Raw genomic sequence first — 19,853 nt, 5'->3', positions numbered from 1 at the left:
CTCGGCATCAAAAACAGATATCCCGTTCTGTAAACTGCATCCTTCAGAGTATCTGAAGCGGACAAATGGCACCGTGCAGTAGCCCACTGGCTGGATGTCGTTCCGCTGCTAAGCTCGAAGTCGTTGATTCGACCCCGGCCGTGGCGGTCGCATTCGTGGAGTGGTCAGAATTAATTCCAAGTCCTCCACTACCGCGTGCTTAATATAGACTAACCATATAGTGCTTTTGGCACGTAAAATCCCAGATTTTTATTCTTTAGTATAAAAACTATTTTCTTTTTTTTTTTGTTATATAACCAAAGCGTTCGCCGGTAGGGACACAATCTCACGACTCAGTCATAAATTAACGTCGCGAAGAGCGAGTAAATGAGAGTCTACGCAGCTTTGGAAATAAAGCAAGATCGAGGGGGGGCTTCGCGAAATTGCGTGTCGACTAGGCGACTTTGTAGAAAACAAGGGTTGCATTTCGCTTTTAATTCTATTCACACTGTGTTGCATATATCAGAATTTTTCTGACAAGGAAAATCTCGTTATTTCACTCAGAGACGGGTTACCTCGAACATTACATGCACCACGCTCTATCATGCTTGGCAATCGTCAAGCATGCTTTACACTACTTTCTTGCAAATAAATTTAATTATAACTTTCTGATCGAAACATGTTAGGTTTGTTTAGGTTGGCATAAGATTATTTCTGTTCAACACACTGTCAGATTGCCGCATAACCTCCCGCAAAACATCCCTTTCACAGCGCAATATAAAAAATAAAAAATCGTGTTATATATATATATATATATATATATATATATATATATATATATATATATATATATATATATATATATATATATATATATATATATGTGTGTGTGTGTGTGTGTGTGTGTGTGTGTGTGTTTTTTACTGCACCTTTGTACGTCCCCTCCCGTCCCCAACCATTCTTCTTTTTTTTATTTTTCTTGTGTGTTTAGCGCTCCAGCTACTTATAGGTCGAGCAGCAAACCTTAACTTCTCAATTGTTTTAGTTTTAAATACGTGTGACGCGCTTACAGAACAAAACATATTGAAAATGGTGATGTAAGCAAAGGTTGTCGCCTGTTTTTGTTACACGATAGCAGTAATTATCATCGCTGGATGAACCACGCCTGCGAATTGAGCTCGCTTTGCCCATGGCATGAGCAAGGAAATAAAGGATTACGCTGAGCCGGCTAACATGCGGGGGCGATCGAGCTGTGTCACGGGCGAAGTAATCAAGTTTAATTAAAATTATATTGCTAAGGTCAGCACTGCAGCGCAAGACTACGTAACTTTGTTTTGCCCACTAATTTTGTCCGCCCTTCTATCAGGCATTCCAGACCACATTTTGCTGCATTGCGGCTAAATCAGTGCATGCATTAACGCGCCCCGGCGACCACCTAGTTTCCTGAAAGTGGCATCAAACGTCTTTCGTGATTCGCTTAACGCACTGGGCAGCAACAAAACGGGAATGTCTGCGGCCAACGCCGACCGAACCCGCAACACGCCCTGGTCAGACAAACACAGTTTTGGAGCGCTGAAGGTCAAATGCTGCAGTTTGTCAAAAAAGGGCCGACAAATCATTGTTAGTGCACCACGGCGACGGAACAGCAATGATGAGAAACCTACGCAGTACACGCACATATACACACTGATGTCTATAGCAGACGACGCCAAGAGCAAACCACACTAAGCGGGGTGACGACGGCGACTTCGCTCGATTTCGCAGGAAATATGTGTCTTGGAACGTACCGTATATACTGTTCTACAAGCATCCAGTCTCGCATTTCAAAAACCCGAGCAAAGCATGCACGTTGCCTTCAGGTAGCGAGCGAGCACGTGGCGCGGCAGCGGATCCCCGCGCTGACGTCACACGCCAGAGGGCAGGTTGAGGCAAGCTGGGTTAGGGTCACGGTGTAGTATATTCGTACACCGTGGTTAGGGTGCTGAATGGTCTCTCCCTCTGCGCTGCTCCGTTGCGGTGGCGAGGGAGAGACCATCAGGCACCCCAAGTTGGGTTAAACCACCATCACGCCTTGGCTCGGCGATGATGTGCATAATCGTGTCAGAGGCCACTATATGGCCTCTTCATAAATAAAACCTTAACAGGGTACAAAATTTATGCAGATCACATGCATTGGGGAATATATGCTATGCGAGGTATTTTGCAGATAGCTGGCTATATCCAGCGTGATTTGGAAAGAGAGTGAAGAAAGGAAAGGAAAAGAAGTTAACCAGATGCACGTCCAGTTTGCTACCCTGCACTGGGGAAGGACAGCATCGTTTCGGGTTTCGCAAACCAGATGGACCAATGTGTTTGTTTAAGGTAAGCAACGCTGTGTGGGGCGACAGCGGCAAGGGGACGTCGATGGCGGCTGCGATACTTGTTGCACGCAAGAAAAGAACCGTTACAACCTGTCCCGTTACGACCGGCCGGTCCCAAATGCAGTGCAATGTCCCACAGCGCTTCAACGCTCTAACTGCCCAGAAAAGAACTGGGGAAAGTGGGACGGTGCAGAAGGCGGTGCAGTGCATACAGAAATGGGCACCCTCATAAGGATGCGCCCTCATGAAGGTGTCCTCACCATCATTTGGCGTCACTCTCACGAAATAAGGTGGGGTGAGGGCTGGCGTTAGAAAGTTTATGGGGACGAGGGAGGGCGAACGTCGTGAGATGAAGGCCTGGGCGGGCGACATAAATGTGAGGCTAAATGAAAAAATCGCAATTCGAGCCCCTACTGTGATCTGCGTGAAGTCTTCCTCAGTGAGCGCTTCGTATTTGATCGCAAAAGCGTGGTCACAGTGGGACTGAAGTCCCTGGATGCGCCCTCGGACAACACACCATGCAGAACGGCCGACTGACGTGAAACTTGTAGGTATTGTAGGTGTTGGCCAAACTGTAAACGACACTTCAATTTTGAGTCAGTAAACTGTGAAGAAAAGAAGATAGTGCACCTTGTCTCTCTATGTGTTACGTTCTTTTTTTTTTCGCACATCAGCAGTATTACGCACACACACGGCTTAAAGAGAACGACGTAAGACTGAAATGTTGTAGCTGCTATCTAAATATCGTATATATCTTTTTTTCTTCTTTTAATCGCGATATGTTTACTCTGAGAGGAACAGAGAGCGTGTAATGTCTGCCTATGTGTTGTGTTATTCGTGCATCACAAAGACAAGGCAGGTGGGAGAGACGGACCAGACAATGCCGCTTCTGAATCGTGTCCACTCCTTCTATCCCCGATGCCTCGCTGTATGCGGGAAGCAGTTCTCACCCTTCTCAGACACCAATTTCGACAGCGTTTGGCAAACGTGAGTGAGTGAGTGAGTGAGTGAGTGAGTGAGTGAGTGAGTGAGTGAGTGAGTGAGTGAGTGAGTGAGTGAGTGAGTGAGTGAGTGAGTGAGTGAGTGAGTGAGTGAGTGAGTGAGTGAGTGAGTGAGTGAGTGAGTGAGTGAGTGAGTGAGTGAGTGAGTGAGTGAGTGAGTGAGTGAGTGAGTTCAAATATTGTGTTCTTTTGCGGCTGGGGCGGATTCTTCAAGGTAGTCGTCTTCCTTGTGGCTTCCCCGTAGGTCTTCACCCGCTGCTTCGTCCGTCATCTATCACAATGGTCAGCTGCCCTCAGTCCAGGGGCGGCTTGTACGAACATTTAATAAAATAGCGTAAATAATAGCGAATTTAAGAACGCGTTCTTGTGCGGACTATCTGGCGCAATCAGGCACCCGTGTCGAGGACAATTACTAAAACATTGCCGGAGACAGCCAACCCGGATACTACCATAGTTAACCTTCCCCACGTTGCGCTTCTGCCTACGGAAGAAAGAGTTCTTTCAAAAGGCCTCAATTTCTGTCCAGCCAGATGATCGATGACGCGACACGCCGCGCGGCAGGACACGACCGGATGGACTTTCTTAAGGGCAGAAAGTGGCTCCCAGTCGGCTAATTTGATACTCACGCATTCCACGTCTAACCCTAAGGTCTCAGGCATACTCCACAAACACTGCAACGTTCTCACCCAAAGCTACAGGTTAAAGGCCGTTTTTCCTGATCCACCTCGTGTCGTGTATACGCGTTCGAATTCCAGTTAATGAAATACATTGAAAACTCCTCCCGAAACTTAAGACTCAAAGAATATTTTCATGACCATGCTAGTAGCAAACAAGACTACCCAGCTGTACCGTCCGCGACACACTGGACGCCTGCCTCGCAACGGGACAAATGCCTAGTGTCAAAGGTGTTTCTCGTGACGTGCTCGACAATTACAAGACACGCGCCCCATTCCAGATAAATCTTTCCACTAGCGAATCCGATGCTTTTAGAAGCCTAAGCACACGCGATGATATTGTTAATAAACCGGTGGACAAGGGTGGCTCGGTCGTGATAAGGACAAAAGAAAATTACATAAAAGAAGTCATAAGGCAGTTATCTGACGGCACATTTTATAAATAACTTCCCTGTGATCCTACCGACGAATTCCTTTCCATCACTAAGGACACCATAAAAGCATTGGTGAAGCAGCACAAGATCGACGATAAGACAGCACGCTCCTTGATCCCACTTATTCCAATGGCCGGACGCTTTAACCTGCTGCCCAAGATACATAAACCAGGCAATCCAGGCCGTCCCATTGTATCCGGCATAAGAACAGTCACAGAAAACATCTCTCGTTACGTCGACAGTTTAATCAAATTTATTCCAGCCATATTTTCGTCTTTCGTTAAGGATACTAATGCCTTTCTTAACGACATAATAGATTTAACCGTTCTTGAAGGCTCGCTTCTGGTGACAATGGATGTCACTTCCCTCTACACGAATATTCCCCATTGGGATAGCATTGAGGCTGTCTTGAACTCCCATGAACACCTCCAGTGTAATAGCCCTATTGACAGCTCAACCCTCGAGGTTATGCTGAAGTTAGTTCTCGAGTTTAAAAACTTCGAATTTAATCACTCTCATTATGTACAAATTAGAGGAACATCGATGGGAACGAAAATAGGCCCTAACTATGCAAACGTCTTCATGGGAGTGCTCGAAGACGCGTTCCTTATGACTGTATGGCTAAAACCTATGTACTTTAAACGCTACATCGACGACATGTTTCAAGTTCACACATCATTACTCACCATCGTCTGTAGACTTCCTTGACGTCACTATTACTATTTCCGACGGACGCCTAATCACAAAACTCTACAAAAAGCCAACTGATAATCATAAATTTCTTCATTTTGGAAGCAGCTACGTGCGTCATTGCAAGACTGCGATTCCACACAGCCAGGCACAGCGCTTTAAGCGCATATGTTCCGAAGAAGGCGATTTTAATTCTTGTTGCCAGGAACTCAAAAAGAAACTTCTCAACTGTAAATATCCAGAAAAAATGATCGATGACGCGATACGCCGCGCGGCAGGACACGACCGGATGGACTTTCTTAAGGGCAGAAAGTGGCTCCCAGTCGGCTAATTTGATACTCACGCATTCCGCGTCTAACCCTAAGGTCTCAGGCATACTCCGCAAACACTGCAACGTTCTCACCCAAAGCTACAGGTTAAAGGCCGTTTTTCCTGATCCACCCCGTGTCGTGTATACGCGTTCGAAAAACATAGGTGACATACTAACGTCTTCAAAAATCGCCACTTCTAACCCAACCGGTTGCAGCCGCCGCAATAAACCATGTTGCAAAGTCTGCCCTCATATAACACCTACATTGACTGCCACCTGCACAGCCAGCCAATTCATGTTCACAATTAAAGGCAGTTTCAACTGTGATTCATGTAACGTATTGTACTTGCTCGAGTGCGGCACTTGCCACATGAAATTCAGAGGCCAGACTGAAACACCTTTCACGATCCATTTTAACAACCACAGACCGCATGCCAAATCCCAACCAAACCTACCACTGTCAAAACATATTAACATGCCGGGCCAGTCATTTAACAATCTCACGGTAACCACAATCGAATCTGGATTCCGCACCAGCCATGACCGTGAGCTTCGCGAATCTTATCTGATTCATAAATTTAACACTGTCTCGTCCGGAATAAATGAAAACAAAGGAAAACTAACCTGAATAACTTTATAGTGAGCACGAATATACACTTCCCACACAGTGTACATGTACGATTTCAACTCTTTTTCTTTTTCATGTGGCTTTTTTTACGTATGTGGCTTGAAGTTGTACGCTTAACACCTCAATTTTTAGATAATTAGAGGTTGCACTTAGAGATGCCATGTGCTAAACATCACGCCCTTGTATCTGCATATGTACGTCATTTTGTTTTCACTATGCATAATTATGGTAACCGCTAGCACTTACCTGAGAGTCATGCTTGTATATATTTTATCCTGAACACATCTGCATCTCATTTTTTTTGTATTCCAAAATGCGTGTCATTGATAATGATTTATGATGTGCAGTGTAAGGTCTATCAGCGCAGGTAGTGCGCCCTTATCCCTTGATACGGTGCTTTTAAAGCTGTGTATGCGTTGTACATGCGTTACTGTACTCTGACGAAGGCTGGTCCACCAGCCGAAAACGTTAAGTAACGACATCTTCCAAAAGGTTCGTCTCTTTCCTGCATATGTTACGTCGGATCCTGCGTGCTGAACTTTGAAGAAACCCCCCCCCCCCCCCCCCCCCCCACACACACATATATATATATATAAAACGTCGATGTTTCAAGGGGTCCTTCACGTGGTCCAGTTGGTTTCTTAACTTGTGTGTGGGTACGTGGGACATCTGGGCGTTGCAATCCTTCAACACTCTTGCAAGTGTTTCGCTTACATCGGGAGCCAACAGGATGGGTCGGATGGGTGCTCAGTACAAATACTGTTGCGCGGTGGCTCAGTAGAAAGGCGTTCTTGCTGGCGTAGTAGCGGCGGCGGTAGCCATTGCTTGCCTGGTCATTTCTTAATGTTTAATTCAGCTTCTTGCCTACGCGTTAAGATTCGTCCGAGCAAAGACGGAACGCCCGCTTAAAAAAAAGAAGCTGCCACCGATCGTTTGTGGGAAAAACTTCTTTGCCTTTGGCGAGTGTTCGCTCCCTCAATTCATCATCATCATCATCATCATCAGCCTGGTTACGCCCACTGCAGGGCAAAGGCCTCTCCCATATTTCTCCAACAACCCCGGTCATGTACTAATTGTGGCCATGCCGTCCCTGCAAATTTCTTAATCTCATCCGCCCACCTAACTTTCTGCCGTCCCCTGCTACGCTTCCCTTCCCTTGGAATCCAGTCCGTAACCCTTAATGACCATCGGTTATCTTCCCTCCTCATTACATGTCCTGCCCATGCCCATTCCCTCAATTACCTCCAAGAAAAAGGAAGTTATCAAACTGTGTGACAAAGGTAGACTAATTTTTGTTTGTTTGCCATTTTAGACGCTTGTTCTGCCCGAAGCTGATCGCAAGAGACCTACAAATTACAGACTTATGTCATTGTTAAACCATACAAATATATAGATGTATGTTAGTTTTCTTGTGTGCGTAACGTAAATTAGCTGACTAACTGTGTGGTTGTTAGCTGTTGTACGATTCCTTGTCACGTTTATACAAACATCGAGAAAACACAGCTATAATAGAGATTTATCGCAAAAAAAATGGCTAAGTTGCTAATCGGCTGTCGTATCTCTAGCCTTGGCTAAGAAATGAACGCATCCAGTTGAAAACCTAAAATTTTGTTTCTGCATATTTCAACAAGCGCACATCCTGTCAAAGAAGCGCTGTTACCATCGCTCTCGATCCGCTAAGTTTGTTTTGTTCACTTATTACTTTTCTTCTTTTTCTCGTTTCAAATTGGACGCATCGCGTTCACCCTGTTTATCAAAAAGTTCAGCCTCTCTACTGCTAAGAATTTAAAAAAAAAGGAAAAAGAAGGCCGAGACTGAAAAGAGGGCGAATTACCAAGCGCTCTCGTATACAGTATCAACCATGCCGCGAGACGCTTCGTCGCAGTTGGATACACGCGCACACTCTCACTGAAAACTCGGTGCAGCTGGCGTACCGTCAGTCTGGCGCCGAAGACGAGGCACTCCGGAAGGAAAACCGCAACTATAGCAACGTGACCTTTGCAGAGGAGACGGCAGTCGCCGAAGAGGCCGAAGCATTGCATGACCATCTAAGAAAGAGCCGCGATGTGAGAAGAGAAACATTTCTGCGAGCGCGACCGAACGCATCCACGAGGCGGCCACCATGCAGTGTCGTGAATGCATCCAGGACGTACATGTGCCACACGGCAAAAAAACGACGCTGAGTTCCTCAAAACTATCGCTCGGGCAACGACAACGTTTCGGACGCTTCAAAACGTTGAAAGCTCCGTGTTTCCAGCGACGAACGTAAATGAAACAGGCATTTCCGTGTGCGTTTGTGCCCCAATCCGGGACCTCCTCTTCTCTCTCGCACTGGGTGTGGAAAGATGGCGACGTTCAACGTGGTGCACCGAAGCGCACTAGGGAAACGAGGCAGCCCTACGTCGTAGTTTTCTGCGTCGTTGCTCGTGCTTCTCTGTTTGATTCAGGTTTTCGAAGCAAAATAAGCAACACCCCTCACATGTGTGTGGTGGCCAAACTTCAATGCTCGTCGAAGAACAGTTGTTGCATGGTGGGGTGCTTAAATGCCACCGTGGCGTGGTGGGGTTCGAAAAATTGAGGAGCCATTCCACTTCGTGAAGGTGGATGACCAGTGAAACTGTAGAACATCAAGCAGGCTTAGACAAGAGTACATGTATTATATTTCCTTATTTGGCAACGGTATATTGACGATAGCTTTGTGATTACTGTGATATACACTGATTGGTTCGGTTACAACCTTCGACAGATCCTTGGCCATAAATCTATACGCGACCGTTGTTGAGTAGTTGAATGATTTGGATTGGTGTGCCCAGTGCTTAAAGTCAGGGGACGTCCGGAGGGACCCCTCCCCCGCTCCGTTTTAAGGAAGGGCTGGGCCCCCATTCGGCAGGTCAACTGTTGCACTGCGGCACCCATTCGATAAGCGCTGAAGGTTATTTTATTACCAGTAGTACCTTGTGCGAGTCAGTTCTAATTTTTCGATTCAGGATAAATCGTGAATAATCGATTGACCTGGCAAGAGCAAAAAAGGAAAGCAGGTACTGTTGTACTGCCGCATGCGTTTCCCCCAGGCACTGCACATGATGGTCACCACCGTTGTTCGACTAAGGTTCTTAGCATACTGTTTCATGAGTCACCTGAGGAATTAGTGACAGTTCACCTTGGTTTCTTTAGGTTACCAGTTAATTATCATTGTTTAGTTGTGCACTACGAGTGCTGTGGTATACCAAAAACGCATGCATTTTGTCCACTTTTGCAGGTAAGTAGGTGCGAAACCATAAAATATATTGTTACAGTGCCTGAGAGAGATAGAGATAGAGAGAGAGATAGAGATTTACAGAAAGGCAGAGATGCCAGCCTGAGCTATAACTTGCTCTGGCCTGCCACTTTAATGTAGTGCCTGAGGTTGTCAATGAAGCAAGGCAACTAATGTTCTGTGCTGCAGCTACACTTATTTGCTTTGAGTTCGCATATCTTCAACCCTTTACCCCTGGGTTATTTTTGAAAAAAAAAAGCGTTTCCGAAATTCCAATTCTTGCTAAATGCTGTACTGGATCGGCACATTAAATAAATGCCTAAAATACACCTAGGATAATGTATTCATTCGCAGAACATGCATAAAAATTTGTTTTGTTATAAAGTAAGTTGTCTTCACTAGATTGCTTCAAGTTGGGTTTTTCAGCGCCAATCAAGTAAACAAAAAGTTAACGTCCCAAACACTGCTGTGGCCTCTGAGAGTTGTGACGAAACAGACTGCCACGTATAATCACATTTAGTCATATTCTCGCATCGCATTACTCGGTTCTCGCGTGGCTTGCGTAGAAATTCGCATAATCTCATGTTTCGAAGGCGTGTGAAAGCTAGAGGCAACATAAAGCGTTCGTCCGTCGCTGAAGCCGCTCTCCATCATGCCATCGTTCGGACAATGAGTCAGGACCGGCGTCCGTCGGAGTGGAGGCCGGTGCCCGGTCGAAACGTCACTAAAACTTACGGTATTTTTACTGAGTGTTTCTATTCTTTGACCCGTTTCCCTGCAGAATCCTGTGATTCAATGCTTCACTAACACACACACACACACACACACACACACACACACACACACACACGCACGCACGCACGCACGCACGCACGCACGCACACACACACACACACACACACACACACACACACACACACACACACATATATTGAACGCTAGAGGTCAGATGCTGGTAACATTCGCAGAACGGAATAAGCTAAGAATAATGAACACCTTTTTCAGGAAGCGTAGCCACAGAAAGTCGACCTGGAAAACCCCTAATGGGGAAACAAGAAATGTGCTTGATTTCGCACTTTGTCCTGATCCCAGCATAGTGCCGGATGTTATAGTGATAGGTAGGGTAAAGTGCAGTGATCATAGGTTAGTGAGGGCTAGGATTCACCTCAATTTGAAGAGAGAAAGAGTAAAATTGGTCAAGAAGAAACACGTCAACCTAGAGGCAGTTAGGGTAAAAGCGGACAAATTCAGGCTGGTACTTGCAAATAAATATGCAGCCTTCGAACAGAGAGATGAAGATGACATAGAGGTAATGAATGAAACCGTAACTACACTGGCTTCAGAGGCAGCAATTGAAGTTGGAGGCAAGAAACCAAGGCAACCAGTAGGCAAGCTCTCCCTAGAAACAAGAGACCTAATAAAGAAACGACAAAGAATGAAAGTGTCCATTGCAAGAGATAAGATAGAATTCGCGGAGCTCTCAAAACTGATCAACAAGGCGAGAATAAGTGATATTCGAAATTATAACGATAGATGGACTGAAGAAACCGTAAAGAACAGACGCGGCCTGAAATCAGTGAGAAGCAAACTTGGCATAGCCCAAGCCAAGATGTATGCGCTGAAAGATAAGCAGGGTAATATCATCAGCAATCTCGATGATATAGTAAAGGCAGCAAAAGAATTCTATACTGTGCAGTACCCAGAGTATCTGTACATGTACATGTACATGTACATGTACAGATACATGTACACAGAGGCTCCTTCTACAACTAGTGATGAGGTCAGAAGGGCCTTGCAAGACATGAAAAGAGGAAAAGCGGCAGGAGAAGATGGAATAACAGTCAATTTAATCAAAGATCGAGGAGACATAATGCGGGGAAAACTGGCGGCTCGTTATACGAAGTGTCTATCGACTGCAAGGGTCCCAGAAGACTGGAATAATGCAAACATTATACTAATCCACAAAAAGGGAGATGGTGAAGAATTGAAAAATGATAGGCCCATTAGCTTACTTCCGGTATTATAAGAAACATTCACCAAGATAACCTTCAATAAAATAAGGGCAACACTGGACTTTAGTTAATGAAAGGAACAGACAGGTTTCAGGAAGAGATACGTCTACAATGGATCACGTCCATGTCACCATTCAGGTAATCGAGAAATCTGCAGAGTACAATCAGCCTCTCGATTTAGCTTTCGTAGATTACGAAAATGCATTTGATTAAGTAGAGATACCAGCAGTGATAGAGGCATTACGTAATCAAGGGGCACAGACCGCTTACGTAAATACAGTAGCTTGGAAAATATCTAGAGATGTTCCACAGCTACCTTAATTCTACAGAAAAAAAGCAGGAAGATACCTATAAAGAAAGGGATCAGACAGGGAGACACAATCTCTCCAAGGCTCTTCACTGCCCGCTTGGAAGAAGTATTCAAGCTATTAAACTGGTAAAGTTTAGGAGTAGGGATCGACGGCGAGCATCTCAGTAACCTTCGGTTTGTCGATGACATTGTTGTATTCAGCAACAATACAACCGAACTACAAGAAATGATTGAGGACCTTAATAAAGAGAGTGTGGGAGTGGGGTTGAAGATTAATATGTAGAAGACAAAAATAATGATCAATAGCCGGGTAAGGCAACAAGAGTTCAGGATCGCCAGTCAGCCCCTAGAGTCTGTGAAGCAGTACGTTTACCTAGGTCAAATAATCACAGGGAACAAAGATCATGAAAAGGAAATTCATAGAAGAATAAAAATGGGTTGGATCGCATACGGCAGACATTGTCAGCTCCTGACTGAAAGCTTACCATTATCATTGAAAAGGAAGGTGTACAATCAGTGCATTTTGCCAGTGCTTACATATGCGGCAGAGACTTGGAGACAAAGAAGCTTTAGAAAAAGTTAAGGACCGCGTAAAGAGCGATGGAACGAACATTGCTAGGCATAACGTTGAGAGACAGAAAGGGAGCGGTTTGGATCAGAGAGCAAACGAGTATAGCAGATATTCTAATTGACGTTAAAAGAAAAAAATGGAGCTGGGCAGGTCATGTAATGTGCAGGTTAGATAACCGTTAGACCATGGAATGGGTACCAAGAAAAGGGAAATTCAGTTGAGGACGGCAGAAGACAAGGTGGAGCGACGAAATTAGGATATTCGCGGGGGCTAGTTGGAATCGGTTGGCGCAGGCAGGGCAGGGGTAATTGGAGATCGCAGGGAGAGGCCTTCGTCCTAAAGCGGACATAAAACAGGCTTTTGATGATGATGATGATGATGCTGATGGTGGTGGTGGAATGGCGCGAATAATTACATATGCTGCACATATACACACGAAAATATTAAAACTACGAAAGCGAACATGGAAAAGGAATACAAGATAGTGGAAGGTATAAGAATATATTTATCGAAATTATCTTCAAAAAAGTACAAATTTCAAAATTCCCTAAAATGAACGAGCTATTATTGCACAAAATACACACAAAACACGTAATCTGGCTGCACGCCAAGCCTAGCGACCCACATCTGAGTGTGTCGCGCCCACGTGTCTGCATTCAATCTCTACTCATGTGGCCTTCCTCGCCACACCTGAGGCATCCTCGTCGTCCTCCATAGTCAGCAGTGGCACAATCCCGGCTCATGTGCCCTTCTTGGTTGCACTTGACGTATCTTCCGCCGGTGGTGCTTCTCGCTGATCTGCCAAGCTCCCAGTGGCCGATGCCCCCGCAGATAGAAGCGAGCTCCCCCTTCTGTGGGGTTGCCTCACCCCAGCGGTCCGCTGCAGCAGCCAAGGCGCCTCTGTTGTTAAGGTACTCGTTCCAGGTAGATCCCATGGTGCCCCAACCTGCGCCTTTATAGTCGCCATTGTCAGAGCAGCCATCGGCACAGCACCCGAGCAGGAGACAGCAGAAATTGTGATGGTAACGCAGGCCCATGTGTTGTCTGAGTACTTACCACAAGGCCGCCTGGAGGTTGCTGCTTCATTACCACTTTGGTTCCGCGTCCACAGTCTAGCCAAAAGAAAGCGGCCGTGAAATTACTCGGGACTTCAGCCGCGATCAAACGTTCTTCACAACAAGGTCGTCTTCTTCTTTCCCTACTTGCGAACACCACTTGCTTCTATGACTGCTCTACTTTCTCCTACAGGGATTACAATGATAGCCTCTAGAGTTGTGTAAATGTGTGGGCTTTTGCTGGCCATTTTCGGTGTTCATGTTTCTGAAGCTGATAGTCAACGCTATTGGGATCGTATGTGGCGTCTAAAAGTTACATTGTGCACCAAATTCTTCACTTTCCTGAGCAACGACGACGAAGAAGAAACATGAGATGAGTGGGAGCTGCAAATCTGTGAAAAATAGAAAGTAAAGCAGTTCGTGCACGAGAAAAGCAAAGCACGACGCAAAAATATCCCAGCACGGGGAACGTGCTGCCTTCGCTGCTGAAGACGGCTGGACAACAGTTCAATACAAGAAGAAGAATCTTACCGCCCCCCCTGCACCCTGCTGCGCTCCACACAGTCGTAATTCGACCTCAGAGTGATGTGCACCTCCCTCAGCACAAATTGCACCACATCTCACAGGCCGCGTGGCAACAAGCCCCCCTCAGCCCACACGAAGCGTTGGATCTCTCACTGCATATTAAGCCACGAAGCAATATAATCGTTATCAAGACCCCAAGTTCAATAGCAGCGGAGAAAATCGCTGCCATGTCTCAACTCGCACTTGGACCAACCACGCACACTGTCACAGCATACATAACCGCACCGGCCAACTCCCGCAGAGGGGTTATCCGTGGAGTTGACGCCGGCACATCTTCGGAGCACCTGATGCAGAACTTGGACACTTTTGGACCCACCATACTAGCCTCCCGGATGATGGGCCGTTCGGAGACTGATATTATTACATTTGAAGGAAGCATTGTCCCCAGGAAAGTCCTCTATCATCGAGCTATGTTCCGATGTTTGCCACACCACCCCAAAGCACAGTTCTGTTCCTTATGCCTGATGTATGATCATCGTGCTGACAACTGCCCCACCAAATCAACTATTTTCAGATGTCCTGACTGCACGAGACAACTCAAGCAGGCAGGAGAGGAACACCAATGCTTTCTCCTCTGCCTGCACTGCGGTGGCGATCATAGAACCAACGACCCCAGCTGCCAAATCAAAAGGTAAAAGACCATAACAAGACAGAACGAGCCTACTTACAATGCATCAAACTGCGCAACGAGCAACAGCCTACACTTGGTTCCAGCGCCCCCAACACCACAACCTCAACTGATTACCATCGCAAATACCCTGCATTATTATCGCATGGACAGCAACAGCAAACAACGCAGACGCAACAGCCCCAGAAGAAGCAACAAGCCATGCTACCTAACACACCGCTGTCACAGCCGACGACTTCGGCAAGCGCTACACCGAACGTGCAATGACCGGCCTCGAGCAAAAGCCCTGCGCGCACCCCACAGTCTGGGATAACCGTCATACCTAAGGCGCCTGGTAAGCCAAGCACTCCTATCATCCCACAATCCCCATTATTAGATTCGTCGGACGATCTTACCGCTGTCAACCAGATGTAGGAGTCGTCGGACTACCTCGCCGCTGCCACCATTTGAAGGAGTTGTAGGTCGTAGAGAGGAACTCGGTGAACAGGATTTATTTACATATTAAGCATTTTAAAAGCAAGATACATTGGCAGTCTAGCGTGACTCCCATATGGAGCCAGCAAGATTAACATACAGCAAACAGCATTCGAGCACACAGCTCACTGCTAAATTTCGAGCATGACAACGAGCACTCAGCTCCCGACGACTAGCACGATACGAGCACACTCTAGCAGCCGGCAAACGCGGCTTATAAGCTCTCCGCTTGACGTCATAGTTCGACGTCATCGTTCGGCGTGGACGGAGTCCGAGTGGTCGGAAACGTTCGTCCAATCATTGTAAACTTGCCGCCGCCCCGCAGTACGGCCCACACACACCAAGGCACACAAGTTCGAGCGCCCACACACAAAGGCTCCGGAGCCGACGTCAGAGGGCTTCGTAGAACTCTCGGTGCCGCATAGCTCGCGGTGCCGCGTAGCTCTCGGTGTCGACGACCGAGGGCTTTGTAGAACTGTGCTCCATCCCGGGTGGCGCGGCGGAGTACCACATTCCTGAGCTGACCGCGCGCCACGTGGCTGCCGGTCATCCGCAGTTCTCGGAAGGGCTCCCCGTCTGGTGGGCTTGGAACACGTGCAGCGGGCTGAAAGCTGGCACGTTGCCACCCCGTACGACCATTCCTAACACCATCCTTCAAGGCCCTAACATCACAAGCACATTCTCCTACTCCAATTTACGAAGCACCACAATATCAGCAACACATCCTACACGCGCATTCCCACAAGACACCTTCAACGCTAGAGTCTCGTCTAAACAAATCAGAGACACTGTTAGAACGCTTTGAAAGCATAGAAAAGAAACTCGACCGCCTCATTGATATTGTTGAAAAACTTGCCTCAGCCTACGAATGTCACGAAACACGCCTAACCGTGCTGGAACAACGAGTAGACCGCATGCTTAAGCGCCTTCTTCCAGATGAAGATCTTAGCTCCGAAAACATGGACCACATGTCTCATTCGCAAAAGAGACAACTTCCTGATGACCCAATCGACACCTCCAGCACCCAGCCTAAGACCGCAAAGGTCGCTAATCCATGGCAGAAGTAAGGGACGGAAACTTTTGCGTTTGGCAGTGGAACTGCCGCGGTCTCAGTAACAAAAAAGCAATAATGAGGCAATACTTCCTAAAATTCAAAAACCCACCACATATGTTACTTCTGCAAGAAACATACAAAGAACAGAACATCCCAGGATACACAGCTACACATTCAGCGCACAATGAATACGACCTACCATTAATTTCGACGTACGTAAAACATAACATTAAACACTACACGGAAATAGCACCAGACTGTTTAGCAAAGTATGTCTTAATAACCACAATATACCCGGACAACTCACAACGACCTGCCAAGCTGTACAACGTCTACAATCCACCAAAATCCACGTACAACCTTAGTCAGATCTTCAAGCACGCTAAAAAGATGAGAAGACTCATGACATTTACATCATGGGAGACTTCAATGCGCCCAACACATCAAGGGGATACAAGGCGAACACGAAAACGGGCAGGTTGCTGGAAGACCACATAAACAAATTTCAGTACACAGTTCTCAACACTCTGGCGGTAACAACTCGCGCAGGGGCGCAAAATCAAGTTCCTACTACACCGGACCTCGCGTTGCACAAAGGTGGATATGCTACGAGTTGGGAGAACACCCATGAAAACCTAACTAGCGACCACGACATACTAAACATCATTATACACATGACGCCTCGAAAGCGCCGCGCTACAGTCACCTTCACAAATTGGGACAAATTCCGGAAACTGAGCCAGAATAACACTGACACAGGACATGACTTGGATACGTGGGCTAAAGGCCTCATAGAAACTAAGACAGCAGTTATAGACACGCACACAACTTCAACGCCGGCAGACCGGCCCGACCCGCACCTCACACGCGTCTGGAAAAAACGCAAAAAACTATTGAGAGTCTTATCCCAGCAACCGCATAACAATCAGCTTCGTGAAAAGGCAGATGATATAACTATTCAAGCGATCAATCATGCCCGGACGCTCGAACAGACAGAATGGAACCATATTTGCGATAGCATCCAGAATACGTTAGACAAAAAACACACGTGGCATCTTTTGCGTGCCCTGCTCGGCACAAAGAAACAAGTCATCCCTACCATAGAGAAACACGCCAGTACACAAGGTATAAACAAAACATTTGATGAACTTCGGACCCTTTACATACCTGCGGCACATCAGTCACTGTACACAGACTATACGGGCTCCCCAAACGACAACATCGGTGGTGACTTCACTATGGCAGAACTAAACATAGCATTGTTGCAAAACAATAGGGCGACGGCGCCGGGTCCTGACGGCATCACATATACTCTTCTGCGTATTCTGCCCGACGAAGATAAAGAAACACTTCTCTCTCACATAAATGAGCATTGGAACACGGGCACCCTCCCAGACGAATGGAGAACATCACACATTACCATGATCCCAAAACCAGGGAAAAAAGCCACGCTTTGCAACCTCAGACCCATATCCTTAACATCATGTATGGGCAAAACAATGGAACGGCTTGCACTGAACAGACTAGAAGAACATTTGGATAACACGAAACATTTTCCGCACCAGCTCATAGGCTATCGCAAGAACATTTCCACACAGGACTTATTTCTCACGCTACAGAACACGCTTCTGCAGCCATAGACAGCACAGACCCAAGCCCTTCTGGCAATAGATATAAAAAATGCATTCAATAATGTCACACATGATCATGTACTCAAATCGGTTCACGACAGTGGATGCAGCGCCAACATGTACAATTACATACGCAGTTTCCTCAAAGGCAGGACCGCACGCTTCAAGGCAACGCAGTCCCTTTCCTCCCCCATCAATATTTCCCGTGGAACACCGCAAGGATCGATTATATCTCCCACCCTCTATAATCTTTGCATGACAGCGCTATCAAGGCAGCTATCCACAATCAATAACCTTCACCACACTTTCTACGCCGACGATATTACCCTATGGTGCGAAACCGGATCTCCAGGGAACGTTAACCAGTTAACCAAAGCCCTCCGCTGCCACGCAACATTGCATTTACAAACGTACTAAAAAATATGACGCCACACCTACATGACGGTCGACGTCAAGCGCAAGCAAAACATCACCATATATACAGGAAATGCATCACGATATACACGGACGCCACACACTCTGAAATGGGATCATACGCGTATGCAATATATACACCTGGACAGACAGCACCGATCATCCAAAGAGCTGGGCCATTTTCCAACCCTCCCAACACAGCCACTCTGGAGACTGACGCGATAATATATGCCATACAAGAAGCCTCTCTACTCACTAAGCACCACTCCAGTAACATCAACCTTTATACCGACTCCAGCAAAGCCATTCGCAACATACAACAACGACTGATGGAAACACACCTACATGACATCTTAACAGAATCCTGTAACCGCAAACCGAACATTACAATCACCCTGCGTTGGGTGTCTGGTCATGCTGGGATCGAGGGAAATGGGTTGGTTCATCAACGTGCCCGCGAAATTAACCTCCGGGCGCCCTCGATTCCCTGACCAAATCCAACGACAGTGGAAGACGCTGCCACGTACAAAGCGCAAATAGCTGAACACTACAAGAACATCAAGGAAAACCGCACTATTTTGCCCCAACCTCACTCCTCACTCAACACGGAACAAGCACATGTCCTTCGTAAAGTTCAAACGAACACTCTTCTCACGCCACTAATGCTCTACAACTTCGGTTGGCGTAGCACAGCACATTGCCCCAACTGTCCGGAGATAAGGGCAGGTGCAGAACACATTCTGTACTCATGTAACACTGCCATTACCTCTCCTCATTTTCCTTACCCTTCCCCTCTTTCCTGGAGTGCTTGGCTTCACTCAGACTCGGAGGATGAACAACGAGCCTCAACGGGGCAGGCGCTCTACTTTACTGGGCCTTAGTGTTGGCCTTAAATAAAGTTTTTTTCCTTCCTTCCTTCACGCGGTTAACGAACGCCGCAAAAGGTGGTGCAGATCCTCAAATCAGGCGAAAGCAAAGTGTACGAGATGCAGTCGGCGTCGCATATCATCCACTTAATTTATGGCGTGTATCACGAAACAACGATTCGCGTTAGTTCAATACCATTGTGATGTTGTTATCAACCAAAGCGCTGAATGCGTGAGTTCTCGTGAAGAAATTGCCAGGCTTCGTTGTCTTCGTGATTCACTTCAATGAATCAGTGCAAGCAGCAATGTGAGCCGCGACTTGTGGATGCGCCATCGAATGTGATGTGCGATCTACATAGAGCAGGAGCCCCGGTAATCGTAAATATCGGTGAGAGAACTCCAGCTCCTCATGAATTCCTAGAAATCGCTCGAGAATGCTAAGAGGCATTGTCAATGGTTAGAAGGGGCACTTTTGGAAATCCGAGAGAGAGAGAGAGAGAGAGAGAGAGAGAGAGAGAGACAAAAGGGAAGGAAAGACAGGGAGGTTAGCCAGTGTGAATACCGGCTGGCTACCATGTGCTGGGGAAAGGGGTAAAGGGAATAAAAGGAGAAGGAAGAGAGAAGAAAAAAACAAGAAAATGCACACAGTAACGCGATGTTACGCGCAACAATAGTCAAAGGCGTTCGCACAATTCACATGTCCTTAAGAACTTGAGCAAAGCCCTTAAGGCCTTGAGTGCCGAAACCCGTCTGGACCAGTGTCCTAGAACTTTCTCTTCTGTGAAGGGGCGATTGTCCAGTTTTTCGAGCACGATCACGAGCACTTTTCTTTGCACATTGTAACGTGGACAGTCACAGAAGAGGTGCGCAATCGTCTCTTCGCAGCCGCAGGTGGCGCAAGCAGGGCTGTCGGCCATTCCA

General features: G+C 46.7%; 1 long non-coding RNA gene across 1 annotated transcript; it reads right to left on the bottom strand.

Moving 5' to 3' along the window:
- Positions 1–12,710: 12,710 nt before the first annotated feature.
- LOC135896170 (uncharacterized) lies at positions 12,711–13,410 on the bottom strand. The gene is made up of 2 exons (XR_010562616.1): positions 13,282–13,410; positions 12,711–13,177 (listed from the first exon to the last, which is right to left on the bottom strand). It is a non-coding gene; the product is annotated as an uncharacterized lncRNA (long non-coding RNA).
- Positions 13,411–19,853: the final 6,443 nt, after the last annotated feature.

The sequence above is a fragment of the Dermacentor albipictus genome, chromosome 1 (genome assembly GCF_038994185.2).
Source record: "Dermacentor albipictus isolate Rhodes 1998 colony chromosome 1, USDA_Dalb.pri_finalv2, whole genome shotgun sequence".
NCBI classification, from domain to species: Eukaryota; Metazoa; Arthropoda; class Arachnida; order Ixodida; family Ixodidae; genus Dermacentor; species Dermacentor albipictus.
The sequence above is the reverse complement of the archived record's forward strand: the minus strand, read 5'-3'. Positions and strand labels throughout refer to the sequence as shown.